This window comes from Oncorhynchus nerka, linkage group LG4 (assembly GCF_034236695.1).
Source record: "Oncorhynchus nerka isolate Pitt River linkage group LG4, Oner_Uvic_2.0, whole genome shotgun sequence".
Taxonomy (NCBI): Eukaryota; Metazoa; Chordata; class Actinopteri; order Salmoniformes; family Salmonidae; genus Oncorhynchus; species Oncorhynchus nerka.
The window spans coordinates 76,185,050-76,198,032 of NC_088399.1; the positions used below are offsets into that span (position 1 = coordinate 76,185,050).

At 45.5% G+C, this 12,983-nt stretch overlaps 1 protein-coding gene across 2 annotated transcripts in view; it reads right to left on the reverse strand.

The window, feature by feature from the left end:
* The window catches only part of yrk (Yes-related kinase), a 29,088-nt gene extending 16,686 nt beyond the window's left edge, over nucleotides 1-12,402 (reverse strand). The window contains exon 1 of one of the 2 annotated variants that reach the window (XM_029658579.2): nucleotides 12,124-12,402. The gene's annotated coding sequence lies outside the window, so the exon portion shown is untranslated. The remainder of the gene's footprint in view (nucleotides 1-12,123) is intronic. The other variant, XM_029658580.2, reaches the window with a different exon arrangement.
* Between the last annotated feature and the right edge of the window lie 581 nt (nucleotides 12,403-12,983).

A 12,983-nucleotide genomic window follows, 5' to 3' on the forward strand; every position in this document is an offset into this window, starting at 1 on the left:
TCTCTCTCTCCTCTTCATAACGTTTGTCTCTCTCTCTCCTCTTCATAACGTTTGTCTCTCTCTCCCTCTCCCCTCTTCATAACGTTTGTCTCTCTCTCTCCTCTTCATAACGTTTGTCTCTCTCTCTCTCTCCTATTCATAACGTTTGTCTCTCTCTGTCCCCTCTTCATAACATTTGTCTCTCTCTCTCTCCTCTTCATAGTGTTTGTCTCTCTCTCTCTCCTCTTCATAACGTTTGTCTCTCTCTCTCTCCTCTTCATAACGTTTGTCTCTCTCTCTCCCCTCTTCATAACATTTGTCTCTCTCTCTCTCTCCTCTTCATAATGTTTGTCTCTCTCTCTCTCCTCTTCATGACGTTTGTCTCTCTCTGTCCCCTCTTCATAACGTTTGTCTCTCTCTTCCCTCTTCATAACGTTTGTCTCTCCCTCTCTCCTCTTCATAACGTTTGTCTCTCTCTCTCTCTGTCCCCTCTTCATAACGTTTGTCTCTCTCTCTCTCTCTCTCTCTCTCTCTCTCTCTCTCTCCTCTTCATAACGTTTGTCTCTCTCTCTCCCCTCTTCATAACGTTTGTCTCTCTCTCTCTGTCCCCTCTTCATAACGTTTGTCTCTCTCTCTCTGTCCCCTCTTCATAACGTTTGTCTCTCTCTCCCTCTCCCCTCTTCATAACGTTTGTCTCTCTCTCCTCTTCATAACGTTTGTCTCTCTCTCTCTCTCTCCTCTTCATAACGTTTGTCTCTCTCTCTCCCCTCTTCATAACGTTTGTCTCTCTCTCTCTCTCTCCTCTTCATAACGTTTGTCTCTCTCTCTCTCCTCTTCATGACGTTTGTCTCTCTCTGTCCCCTCTTCATAACGTTTGTCTCTCTCTGTCCCCTCTTCAAAACGTTTGTCTCTCTCTCTCTCCTCTTCATAACGTTTGTCTCTCTCTCTCTCTGTCCCCTCTTCATAACGTTTGTCTCTCTCTCTCTCCTCTTCATAACGTTTGTCTCTCTCTCTCTCTCTCTCCTCTTCATAACGTTTGTCTCTCTCTCTCTCTCCTCTTCATAACATTTGTCTCTCTCTCTCTCCCCTCTTCATAACGTTTGTCTGTCTCTCTCTCTCACTCTCTCTCTCTCTCTCTCTCTCTCTCTCTCTCTCTCTCTCTCTCTCTCCTCTTCATAACGTTTGTCTCTCTCTCTCCCCTCTTCATAACGTTTGTCTCTCTCTGTCCCCTCTTCATAACGTTTGTCTCTCTCTCCTTTTCATAATGTTTGTCTCTCTCTCTCTCCTCTTCATAACGTTTTCTCTCTCTCTCTCTCCTCTTCATAACGTTTGTCTCTCTCTCTCTCTGTCCCCTCTTCATAACGTTTGTCTCTCTCTCTCTCTCCTCTTCATAACGTTTCTCTCTCTCTCTCTCTCTCTCTCTCTCTCTCTCTCTCTCTCCTCTTCATAACGTTTGTCTCTCTCTCTCTCCTCTTCATAACGTTTGTCTCTCTCTCCTTTTCATAATGTTTGTCTCTTTCTCTCTCCTCTTCATAACGTTTGTCTCTCTCTCTCTCCTCTTCATAACGTTTGTCTCTCTCTCTCTCTGTCCCCTCTTCATAACGTTTGTCTCTCTCTCTCTCTCCTCTTCATAACGTTTTCTCTCTCTCTCTCTCTCTCTCTCTGTCCCCTCTTCATTACGTTTGTCTCTCTCTCTCTGTCCACTCTTCATAATGTTTGTCTCTCTCTCTCTCTCCTCTTCATAACGTTTGTCTCTCTCTCCTCTTCATAACGTTTGTCTCTCTCTCTCTCTCTATACCGTTTGTCTCTCTCTGTCCCCTCTTCATACCGTTTGTCTCTCTCTCTCCTCTTCATGTTTGTCTCTCTCTCTCCTCTTCATAACATTTGTCTCTCTCTCTCTCTCCATACTGTTCGTCTCTCTCCTCTTCATAACGTTTGTCTCTCTCTCTCTCTCTCTCTCTCTCCTCTTCATACCGTTTGTCTCACTCTCTCTCTCCATACCGTTTGTCTCTCTCTCCTCTTCATAACGTTTGTCTCTCTCTCTCGCTCTCTCTCTCTCCTCTTCATACCGTTTGTATCTCTCTCTCTCTCCATACCGTTTGTCTCTCTCTCCTCTTCATAACGTTTCTCTCTCTCTCTCTCTCTCTCTCTCTCTCTCTCTCTCTCTCCATACCGTTTGTCTCTCTCTCCTCTTCATAACGTTTGTCTCTTTCTCTCTCCTCTTCATAACGCTTGTCTCTCTCTCTCTCTCTCCATACCGTTTGTCTCTCTCTCTCTCTCCATACCGTTTGTCTCTCTCTCTCTCTCCATACCGTTTGTCTCTCTCGCCATACAGTTTGTCTCTCTCTCTCTCTCTCTCCATACAGTTTGTCTCTCTCTCTCTCTACATACCGTTTGTCTCTCTCTCTCTCCTCTTCATAACGTTTCTCTCTCTCTTTCTCTTCATAACGTTTCTCCCTCTCTCCCCCTGTTCATAACATTTGTCTCTCTCTCCTTCTCCCTCTCTCTCTCCCCTGTTCATAATGTTTGTCTCTCTCTCCCTCTCTCTCCTCTTCATAACGTTTGTCTCTCTCTGTCCCTTTCCCTCTCTCTCTCTCCCCGTTCATAACGTTTGTCTCTCTCTCTCTCTCCTCTTCATAACGTTTGTCTCTCTCTCCCGCTCTCTCTCTCCTCTTCGTAACGTTTGTCTCTCTCTCTCCTCTCTCCCTCCCCTGTTCATAACGTTTGTCTCTCCTCTCTCCCCTGTTCATAACATTGGTCTCTCTCTCTCCCTCTCTCTCTCCTCTTCATAACGTTTCTCTCTCTCTCTTTCTCTTCATAACGTTTCTCCCTCTCTTCCCCCTGTTCATAACATTTGTCTCTCTCTCTCCTTCTCCCTCTCTCTCCCCTGTTCATAACGTTTGTCTCTCTCCCTCTCTCTCTCTCTCCCCTGTTCATAATGTTTGTCTCTCTCTCCCTCTCTCTCCTCTTCATAACGTTTGTCTCTCTCTGTCCCTTTCCCTCTCTCGCCCGTTCATAACGTTTGTCTCTCTCTCCCGCTCTCTCTCTCCTCTTCGTAACGTTTGTCTCTCTCTCTCCCTCTCTCTCTCCCCTGTTCATAACGTTTGTCTCTCCCTCTCTCCCCTGTTCATAACATTGGTCTCTCTCTCTCCTCTTCGTAACGTTTGTCTCTCTCTCTCCCTCTCTCTCTCTCCTCTTCATAACGTTTCTCTCTCTCTCTCTCCTCTTCATAACGTTTCTCTCTCTCTCTCCACTCTTCATAACGTTGGTCTCTCTCTCCCTCTCTCCCCTCTTCATAACGTTTCTCTCTCTCTCCTCTTCATAACGTTTCTCTCTCTCTCTCCCCTCTTCATAACGTTGGTCTCTTTCTCCCTCTCTCTCCCCTCTTCATAACATTTCTCTCTCTCCCCTCTTCATAACGTTTGTCTCTCTCTCCCTCTCTCTCTCTCTCTCCTCTTCATAACGTTTCTCGCTCTCTCTCCCCTCTTCATAACGTTGGTCTCTCTCTCCCTCTCTCTCTCTCTCTCTCCTCTTCATAACGTTTCTCTCTCTCTCCTCTTCATAACGTTTCTCTCTCTCCTCTTCATAACGTTTGTCTCTCTCTCCCGCTCTCTCTCTCCTCTTCGTAACGTTTGTCTCTCTCTCTCCCTCTCTCTCTCCCCTGTTCATAACGTTTGTCTCTCCCTCTCTCCCCTGTTCATAACATTGATCTCTCTCTCTCCCTCTCTCTCCCTCTCTCTCCTCTTCATAACGTTTCTCTCTCTCTCTCCTCTTCATAACGTTTCTCTCTCTGCCTCTCCCCTCTTCATAACGTTTGTCTCTCTCTCCCTCTCTCTCTCTCCTCTTCATAATGTTTCTCTCTCTCCACTCTTCATAACGTTGGTCTCTCTCTCCCTCTCTCTCTCTCCCCTCTTCATAACGTTTCTCTCTCTCTCTCCTCTTCATAACGTTTCTCTCTCTCTCTCCCCTCTTCATAACGTTGCTCTCTCTCTCTCTCTCTCTCTCCCCCCTCTTCATAACGTTTCTCTCTCTCCCCTCTTCATAACGTTACTCTCTCTCCCCTCTTCATAACGTTGGTCTCTCTCTCCCTCTCGCTCTCTCTCTCTCTCTCTCCTCTTCATAACGTTTTTCTCTCTCTCTCCCCTCTTCATAACGTTGGTCTCTCTCTCTCTCCCTCTCTCTCTCTCTCCTCTTCATAACGTTTGTTTCTCTCTCTCCTCTTCATAACGTTTGTCTCTCTCTCCTCTTCATAACGTTTCTCTCTCTCTCCTCTTCAGAACGTTTGTCTCTCTCTCTCCTCTTCAGAACGTTTGTCTCTCTCTCTCCTCTTCAGAACGTTTGTCTCTCTCTCCTCTTCAGAACGTTTGTCTCTCTCTCTCCTCTTCAGAACGTTTGTCTCTCTCCCCTCTTCATAACGTTTGTCTCTCTCTCCTCTTCATAACGTTCGTCTCTCTCTCTCTCCTCTTCATAACATTTGTCTCTTTCTCTCTCCTCTTCATAACGTTTGTCTCTCTCTCTCTCTCTCTCTCTATACCGTTTGTCTCTCTCTCCTCTTCATAACGTTTGTCTCTCTCTCTCCACTCTTCATAACGTTTGTCTCTCTCTCTCTATATATATACCGTTTGTCTCTCTCTCCTCTTCATAACGTTTCTCTCTCTCTCTCGCTCTCCTCTTCATAACGTTTCTCTCTCTCTCCTCTTCAGAACGTTTGTCTCTCTCTCCTCTTCATAACGTTTCTCTCTCTCTCCTCTTCAGAACGTTTGTCTCTCTCTCCTCTTCATAACGTTTGTCTCTCTCTCCTCTTCATAACGTTTGTCTCTCTCTCTCTCCTCTTCAGAACGTTTGTCTCTCTCTCCTCTTCAAAACATTTGTCTCTCTCTCTCTCCCGCTCTCCTCTTCATAATGTTTGTCTCTCTCTCTCTCTCTCTCTCTCCTCTTCATAACATTTGTCTCTCTCGCTCTCCTCTTCATAACGTTTGTCTCTCTCTCTCCCTGATGCTGTTTGAGAAACCCTGCTGTACATGTAAACCTAGTCAACAATGGCCCTTGGTACCCTGACTCCTCATATTCAATGCTAAAACACTGTTTCTCAACTCACCAACAGACTCTATTGTCTTCTTCCTTCTATGACCACTCAGAAGAAAACTAGAGCTTGAGAACTGATATGACAGAGATGTGAGATGACTGTCTGATTGACTGCTAAGCAACACACACCCAAACCAGACTGACACTAGCCCACAGACCAAACTAGATAGAGATATATATATATCTCTATCTAACTCGCTCATGGGTGATACCCTGTACTAAACAGACATTTGCATACTCTCTCTCTCATGGGTGATACATTTGCATAGATTTTTAAAAAAGCAGCAACACTATATAAAAATATGGTGTTTTGGAGCCATGTCAAGACACTCATTCCAACCCTCCTGCAGGAAAAGACGCTGGGTGTGAAGGCTTCTGCTCCAGCTCCTGATTCAGCTAATCAAGGTCCCGATGAGAAGCTGAATAGTAGACTCATGTTAAAGCAGGGATGGAACAAAAGCCTGCACACCCAGCAACTCTCAAGAAGGAGGGATGGCCACCCTTGATCTACAGGCAGTCACTCTCCCTGCCCTCAAACAGTTAGAAGGTTACTGGTTCATATCCCACTCAGGCTATTCCCACCTAAATCACTACACGCTCTAGCTAACGGACATGGAGGGGTTTTCAAACATAAACCATTTTCTCAGGACTGAAAACTCATACACACACCACCCTCATTCATCACACTAACAAACATCCACACCCTTTCCTGCCCCATCTACTTCAGATAAACGTCTCCCTGCTGTGCATTCACAACACAAACGCATGAACACACATACACAGCTACCGTTGAAGTCGGACGTTTACATACACTTAGGTTGGAGTCATTTAAACTTGTTTTTCAACCACTCCACAAATTCCTATAGTTTTGGCAAGTCGGTTTGGACATCTACGTTGTGCATCACACAAGTCATTTTTCCAACAATTGTTTACAGACAGATTATTTCACTTATAATTCACTGTATCACAATTCCAGTGGGTCAGAAGTTTACATACACTAAGTTGACTGTGCCTTTAAACAGCTTGGAAAATTCCAGAAAATGATGCCATGGCTTTAGAAGCTTCTGATAGGCTAATTGACATCATTTGAGTCAATTGGAGGTGTACCTGTGGATGTATTTCAAGGCCTACCTTCAAGCTCAGTGCCTCTTTGCTTGACATCATCGGAAAATCAAAAGAAATCAGCCAAGACCTCAGAAAAAAATGTGTAGACCTCCACAAGTTTGGTTCATCCTTGGGAGCAATTTCCAAACGCCTGAAGGTACCGCGTTCCTCTGTACAAACAATAGTACGCAAGTATAAAGACCATGGGACCACGCAGCCGTCATATGGCTCAGGAAGGAGGCGCGTTCTGTCTCCTAGAGATGAACGTACTTTGGTGTGAAAAGTGCAAATCAATCTCAGAGCAACAGCAAAGGACCTTGTGAAGATGCTGGAAAAAACAGGTACAAAAGTATCTACAGTGGGGGCAAAAAAGTATTTAGTCAGCCACCAATTGTGCAAGTTCTCCCACTTAAAAAGATGAGAGAGGCCTGTAATTTTCATCATAGGTACACTTCAACTATGACAGACAAAATGAGAAAAAAAATCCAGAAAATCACATTGTAGGATTTTTAATGAATTTATTTGCAAATTATGGTGGAAAATAAGTATTTGGTCAATAACAAAAGTTTATCTCAATACTTTGTTATATACCCTTTGTTGGAAATGACAGAGGTCAAAGTTTTCTGTAGGTCTTCACAAGATTTTCACACACTGTTGCTGGTATTTTGGCCCATTCCTCAATGCAGATCTCCTCTAGAGCAGTGATGTTTTGGGGCTGTTGCTGGGCAACACGGACTTTCAACTCCCACCAAATATTTTCTATGGGGTTGAGATCTGGAGACTGGCTAGGCCACTCCAGGACCTTGAAATGCTTCTTATGAAGCCACTCCTTCGTTGCCCGGGCGGTGTGTTTGGGATCATTGTCATGCTGAAAGACCCAGCCACGTTTCATCTTCAATGCCCTTGCTGATGGAAGGAGGTTTTCACTCAAAATCTCATGATACATGGCCCCATTCATTCTTTCCTTTACACGGATCAGTCGTCCTGGTCCCTTTGCAGAAAAACAGCCCCAAAGCATGATGTTTCCACCCTCATGCTTCACAGTAGGTATGGTGTTCTTTGGATGCAACTCAGCATTCTTTGTCCTCCAAACACAACGAGTTGAGTTTTTTCCAAAAAGTTCTATTTTGGTTTCATCTGACCATATGACATTCTCCCAATCTTCTTCTGGATCATCCAAATGCTCTCTAGCAAACTTCAGACAGCCCTGGACATGTATTGGCTTAAGCAGGGGGACAAGTCTGGCACTGCAGGATTTGAGTCCCTGGTGGCGTAGTGTGTTACTAATGGTAGGCTTTGTTACTTTGGTCCCAGCTCTCTGCAGGTCATTCACTAGGTCTCCCCGTGTGGTTCTGGGATTTTTGCTCACCGTTCTTGTGATCGTTTTGACCCCACGGGGTGAGATCTTGCGTGGAGCCCCAGATCGAGGGAGATTATCAGTGGTCTTGTATGTCTTCCATTTGCTAATAATTGCTCCCACAGTTGATTTCTTCAAACCAAGCTGCTTACCTATTGCAGATTCAGTCTTCCCAGCCTGGTGCAGGTCTACAATTTTGTTTCTGGTGTCCTTTGACAGCTCTTTGGTCTTGGCCATAGTGGAGTTTGGAGTGTGACTGTTTGAGGTTGTGGACAGGTGTCTTTTATACTGATAACAAGTTCAAACAGGTGCCATTAATACAGGTAACGAGTGGAGGACAGAGGAGCCTCTTAAAGAAGAAGTTACAGGTCTGTGAGACCGAGAAATCTTGCTTGTTTGTAGGTGACCAAATACTTATTTCCCACCATAATTTGCAAATAAATTCATTAAAAATCCTACAATGTGATTTTTCTTTTCTTCATATTTGAAGTGTACCTATGATGAAAATCACAGGCCTCTCATCTTTTTAAGTGGGAGAACATGCACAATTGGTGGCTGACTAAATACTTTTTTGCACCACTGTATATCCACAGTAAAACGAGTCCTATATCGACATAACCTGAAAGGCCGCTCAGCAAAAAAGAAGTCACTGCTCCAAAACCGCCATAAAAAAGCCAGACTACGGTTTGCATCTGCACATGGGGACAAATATCGTACTTTTTTGAGAAATGTCCTCTGGTCTGATGAAACAAAAATAGAACTGTTTGGCCATAATGACCATCGTTATGTTTGGAGGAAAAAGGGGGAGGCTTGCAAGCCGAAGAACACCATCCCAACCGTGAAGCACGGGGGTGGCAGCATCATGTTGTGGGGGTGCTTTGCTGCAGGAGGAATAGGTGCACTTCACAAAATAGAAGGCATCACGAGGCAGGAAAATGATGTGGATATATTGACACAAAATCTCAAGGCATCAGTCAGGAAGTTAAAGCTTGGTCGCAAATGGGTTTTCCAAATGGACAATGACCCCAAGCATACTTCCAAAGTTGTGGCAAAATGGCTTAAGAACAACAAAGTCAAGGTATTGGAGTGGCCATCACAAAGCCCTGACCTCAATCCTATAGAAAATTTGTGGGCAGAACTGAAAAAGCGTGTGTGAGCAAGGAGGCCTACAAACCTGACTCAGTTACACCAGCTCTGTCATGGGGAATGGGCCAAAATTCACCCAACTTATTGTGGGAAGCTTGTGTAAGGCTACCCAAAACATTTGACCCAAGTTAAACAATTTAAAGGCAATGCTACCAAATACTAATTGAGTGTATGTAAACTTCTGACCCACTGGGAATGTGATGAAAGAAAGAAAAGCTGAAATAAATCATTCTCTCTACTATTATTCTGACATTTCACATTGTTAAAATAAAGTGGTGATCCTAACTGACCTAAAACAGGGATTTTTTTGCTAGGATTAAATGTCAGGAATTGTGAAAAACGGAGTTTAAATGTATTTGGCTAAGGTGTATGTAAACTTCCGGCTTCAACTGTATGTGGCGTAAATTTCAGTTGGTATACAGAATTAGAATCCATACTCATCCTTCCATTTCTCACTCTCTCTCCTGGCTAACAGGAAACACCACAGGATGCAGAGTGAGTGAAGCAGGAGTGATCGGACACTGCGAAGTGAGCTGTCACTGAGCCCAACATTTTCTTTTCTCAAAGCATAAACTTCAATGTAGTGTAAGAGAGGATAGTGGGGAAATAGAGAGAAGGGGGGGAGAAAGAGACCGAGGCAGGGAGGGGGGTGGGGGGGGTAGTGAGAGGAACAGTGGGAGGTGGGGGACAGAAAGAGAGAGAGAGGCAGAGACTGGGGATAGTGAGAGAAACAATGGGAAGTGTGGGACAGAGAGAGAGTAATGTAGGGGGAGGGAGGGGGTGGATAAGTTCTGGGAAGTCAGGTGTCTCAGGGACTTCCTGTTTCCACGTGATGTCATTACATCCTCCTCCAGAGAGAAGTGGAGCGATAGAGTGAAAGAATGTTTCAGTGTGCGTCAAAGAAAGACTGACGGAGAAAACGTGTTTGAAAGCTGAAGCGAAGTGCACAATGGCAGTATGTGGCACCTGAGTTTCTGATAGCGCTAACCTTTTGGCTGCGGCTTCATGTCACAGACACATTCCTTCCATCAGACCCGGGAATCAAACCAGCAACCCTCCAGTTACTGGTGCGCTTCTCTAACCTCCAGGTTGGGTTAAGGTTGTTGTAGTATTCTCTGTAGTAGCGCAACTGTGTCTTGGTGGGAAAGCAGAGTTTACAGCCCCACAGCTAGGCTACGCTCACTTCCTTCTGCACAGCCCAGGGGCTAAAGGCAGGAAGTGAATTCGTAGAGAAACAAGATGTGATGAAGCCAGGCTTCAGATAACCTAATCATGTCTCTCTCCCTCCCTAAATCTTCTCTTGTTCTCTCACCGTTTCTCCTCTCTCCAGTACCAAACCTGAAGGGACAGTGAAACAGTGCTCCACAGTAGCTCTACAGTAGCTGTAGCCTGCCTCTGGCCTACAGGACAGTAGCTGTAGCCTGCCTCTGGCCTACAGGACAGTAGCTGTAGCCTGCCTCTGGCCTACAGGACAGTAGCTGTAGCCTGCCTCTGGCCTACAGGACAGTAGCTGTAGCCTGCCTCTGGATCTTTATGGCACACAGAGTGCGCTGCACACCCTGTAATCCACAGAGCTTAAGGTTCAAGCCCCTGCTCCCTTTTCTCTCCTATAAGTCAATTCTGTTATTGCTCTGTCATTTGATTTCAAAATAACTGACTTGACAGGCTCAGTGTGACCTGCAGGCTACAGTACAAAAGGGAAGTGTTGCTGGCATAAGCACCACCGCATTTTACGCAGCACTTCACTCTTCACTGGCCAAACTTCCTTTTTTGTTTTGTTTTAAATGCCCAACGTTTCTCAACACACTCATTCAGCAATAACAAAAAGGACACAGTTTCACAAACATTTTGGTTTGATTAAATAACAGAGTGATTTTTAAAGTGTGTGATAGAAGCTGTGTGTCTGTGGCCAAGCTCTGGGAAACTCACCTGGGCACCGAAACCAGGTATTTACTCCAGAATATGACTAACAACATGAAACACACAGAGGTTATGAAGGGGGGAGAGACACACAGAGGTTATGAAGGAGAGAGAGACACACAGAGGTTATGAAGGAGAGAGAGACACAGAGGTTATGAAGGAGAGAGAGAGGTTATGAAGGGGGGAGAGACACACAGAGGTTATGAAGGAGAGAGTGACACACAGAGGTTATGAAGGAGAGAGTGACACACAGAGGTTATGAAGGAGAGAGAGACACACAGAGGTTATGAAGGAGAGAGAGACACACAGAGGTTATGAAGGAGAGAGAGAGGTTATGAAGGGGGGAGAGACACACAGAGGTTATGAAGGAGAGAGAGAGGTTATGAAGGGGGGAGAGACACACAGAGGTTATGAAGGAGAGAGAGACACACATAGGTTATGAAGGAGAGAGAGACACACAGAGGTTATGAAGGAGAGAGAGACACACAGAGGTTATGAAGGAGAGAGAGACACACAGAGGTTATGAAGGAGAGAGAGAGGTTATGAAGGGGGGAGAGACACAGAGGTTATGAAGGAGAGAGAGACACAGAGAGGTTATGAAGGAGAGAGAGACACACAGAGGTTATGAAGGAGAGAGAGAGCAACAGAGGTTTTGAAGGAGAGAGAGACACACAGAGGTTATGAAGGAGAGTGAGACACAGAGAGGTTATAAAGGAGAGAGAGACACACAGAGGTTATGAAGGAGAGAGAGACACAGAGAGGTTATGAAGGAGAGAGAGACACACAGAGGTTATGAAGGAGAGAGAGAGGTTATGAAGGAGAGTGAGACACAGAGAGGTTATAAAGGAGAGAGAGACACACAGAGGTTCTGAAGGGGAGAGAGACAGACAGAGGTTATGAAGGAGAGAGAGACAGACAGAGGTTCTGAAGGGGAGAGAGACAGACAGAGGTTATGAAGGAGAGAGAGACAGACAGAGGTTATGAAGGAGAGAGAGACACACAGAGGTTATGAAGGAGAGAGAGAGACACAGGGGTTCTAAAGGGGGAGAGAGACAGAGGGAGAGAGAGAGAGAGAGGGGTTCTGAAGGGGAGAGAGAGGTTCTGAAGGGGGAGTGAGAGAGACAGGTTCTGAAGGGGGAGTGAGAGAGACAGGTTCTGAAGGGGGAGTGAGAGAGAGGGTTCTGAAGGGGGAGAGAGAGAGAGAGGTTCTGAAGGGGGAGTGAGAGAGACAGGTTCTGAAGGGGGGAGAGAGAGAGACAGGTTCTGAAGGGGGAGTTAGATACACGTTCTGAAGGGGAGAGAGAGAGAGAGAGAGAGAGACAGGTTCTGAAGGGGGGAGAGAGACAGAGACGCGCATTCATACTGGTGTCTGTTTCAGCACAGATATTGAGGGGAAGGCAAAACAATGTTACAATATACACTACTACACACAGATGTATTTACTTAGCCATACAAAACACCGACAGTTTAGGCTACAGAGGTTGAGACTCACTTACACTCTCCCACTGCTAAACACACATCGACTGACTTACCGGAGAGCACTACGGGTCGCCCGTTATTCCCGGGGGCTGGCGAAGAAAGGTGTGAACAGCACCGGGGAGGTAAAATTCCAGGCGCTGAGACAGAACGGGATGAGACAGCTGAGCGCTCCTCGCGGGAGGGAATGTGGATGCGCGGCGCGCTCTCTGTGTCCGGAAGGGTTGGATTGACTGGCATGCGCAGTGACTGACGTCCACTCCAAAGCGCGCTCCCTGGATGCTTGTGTCACTCTCACGGAATTTAAACAATAAAAAAAGTAATCCGGGGCTTCTTAATTACGTCTTGCAACGGAAATCGTTTACCATTTAAGAACCAAACGGAAGCAAATAGAACGAAATGGGAAGGGACCTACATGAATTTGTCCAATAGAAACGATCCTTTTCGTTGCAAAACGTTTTCCGTTTGGAGTGAACGGTTTGTTACAAAACGTTGCAACAGACGAAACGTTTTGCAACAGAATGAGCGTAATGAATTCAGCCCTGGTTTTGACTTTGAATAACATAATTCATGTAGAAATGGAATTGTCCAAACGCAACATCCGGTGATTTGACATAACTTCTGTGCTGTAGTCTTCGCACACCACTGAGCCCAGGAATCGACATGTCCCAGTCAGCTGAACCCTTCCTACCCAAAGAGACAGACACACACTCGCTCTCATCTGTCAACATAGCATCCGTCTGTTCTTTAAGGCTAGATCCACCATTCTCTGTTGGGAACTAAGTTCCATGAAACTCCGAATTTGACGTTCCAGTAAGAGAAGAGTATACCCTTTATCTCCACCTCGTGGCCAGCCTTGGAACTGCAGAGGTCTTCAGTTATGCCTGCATAAAGATCTGGAACTTCACGCCATGTG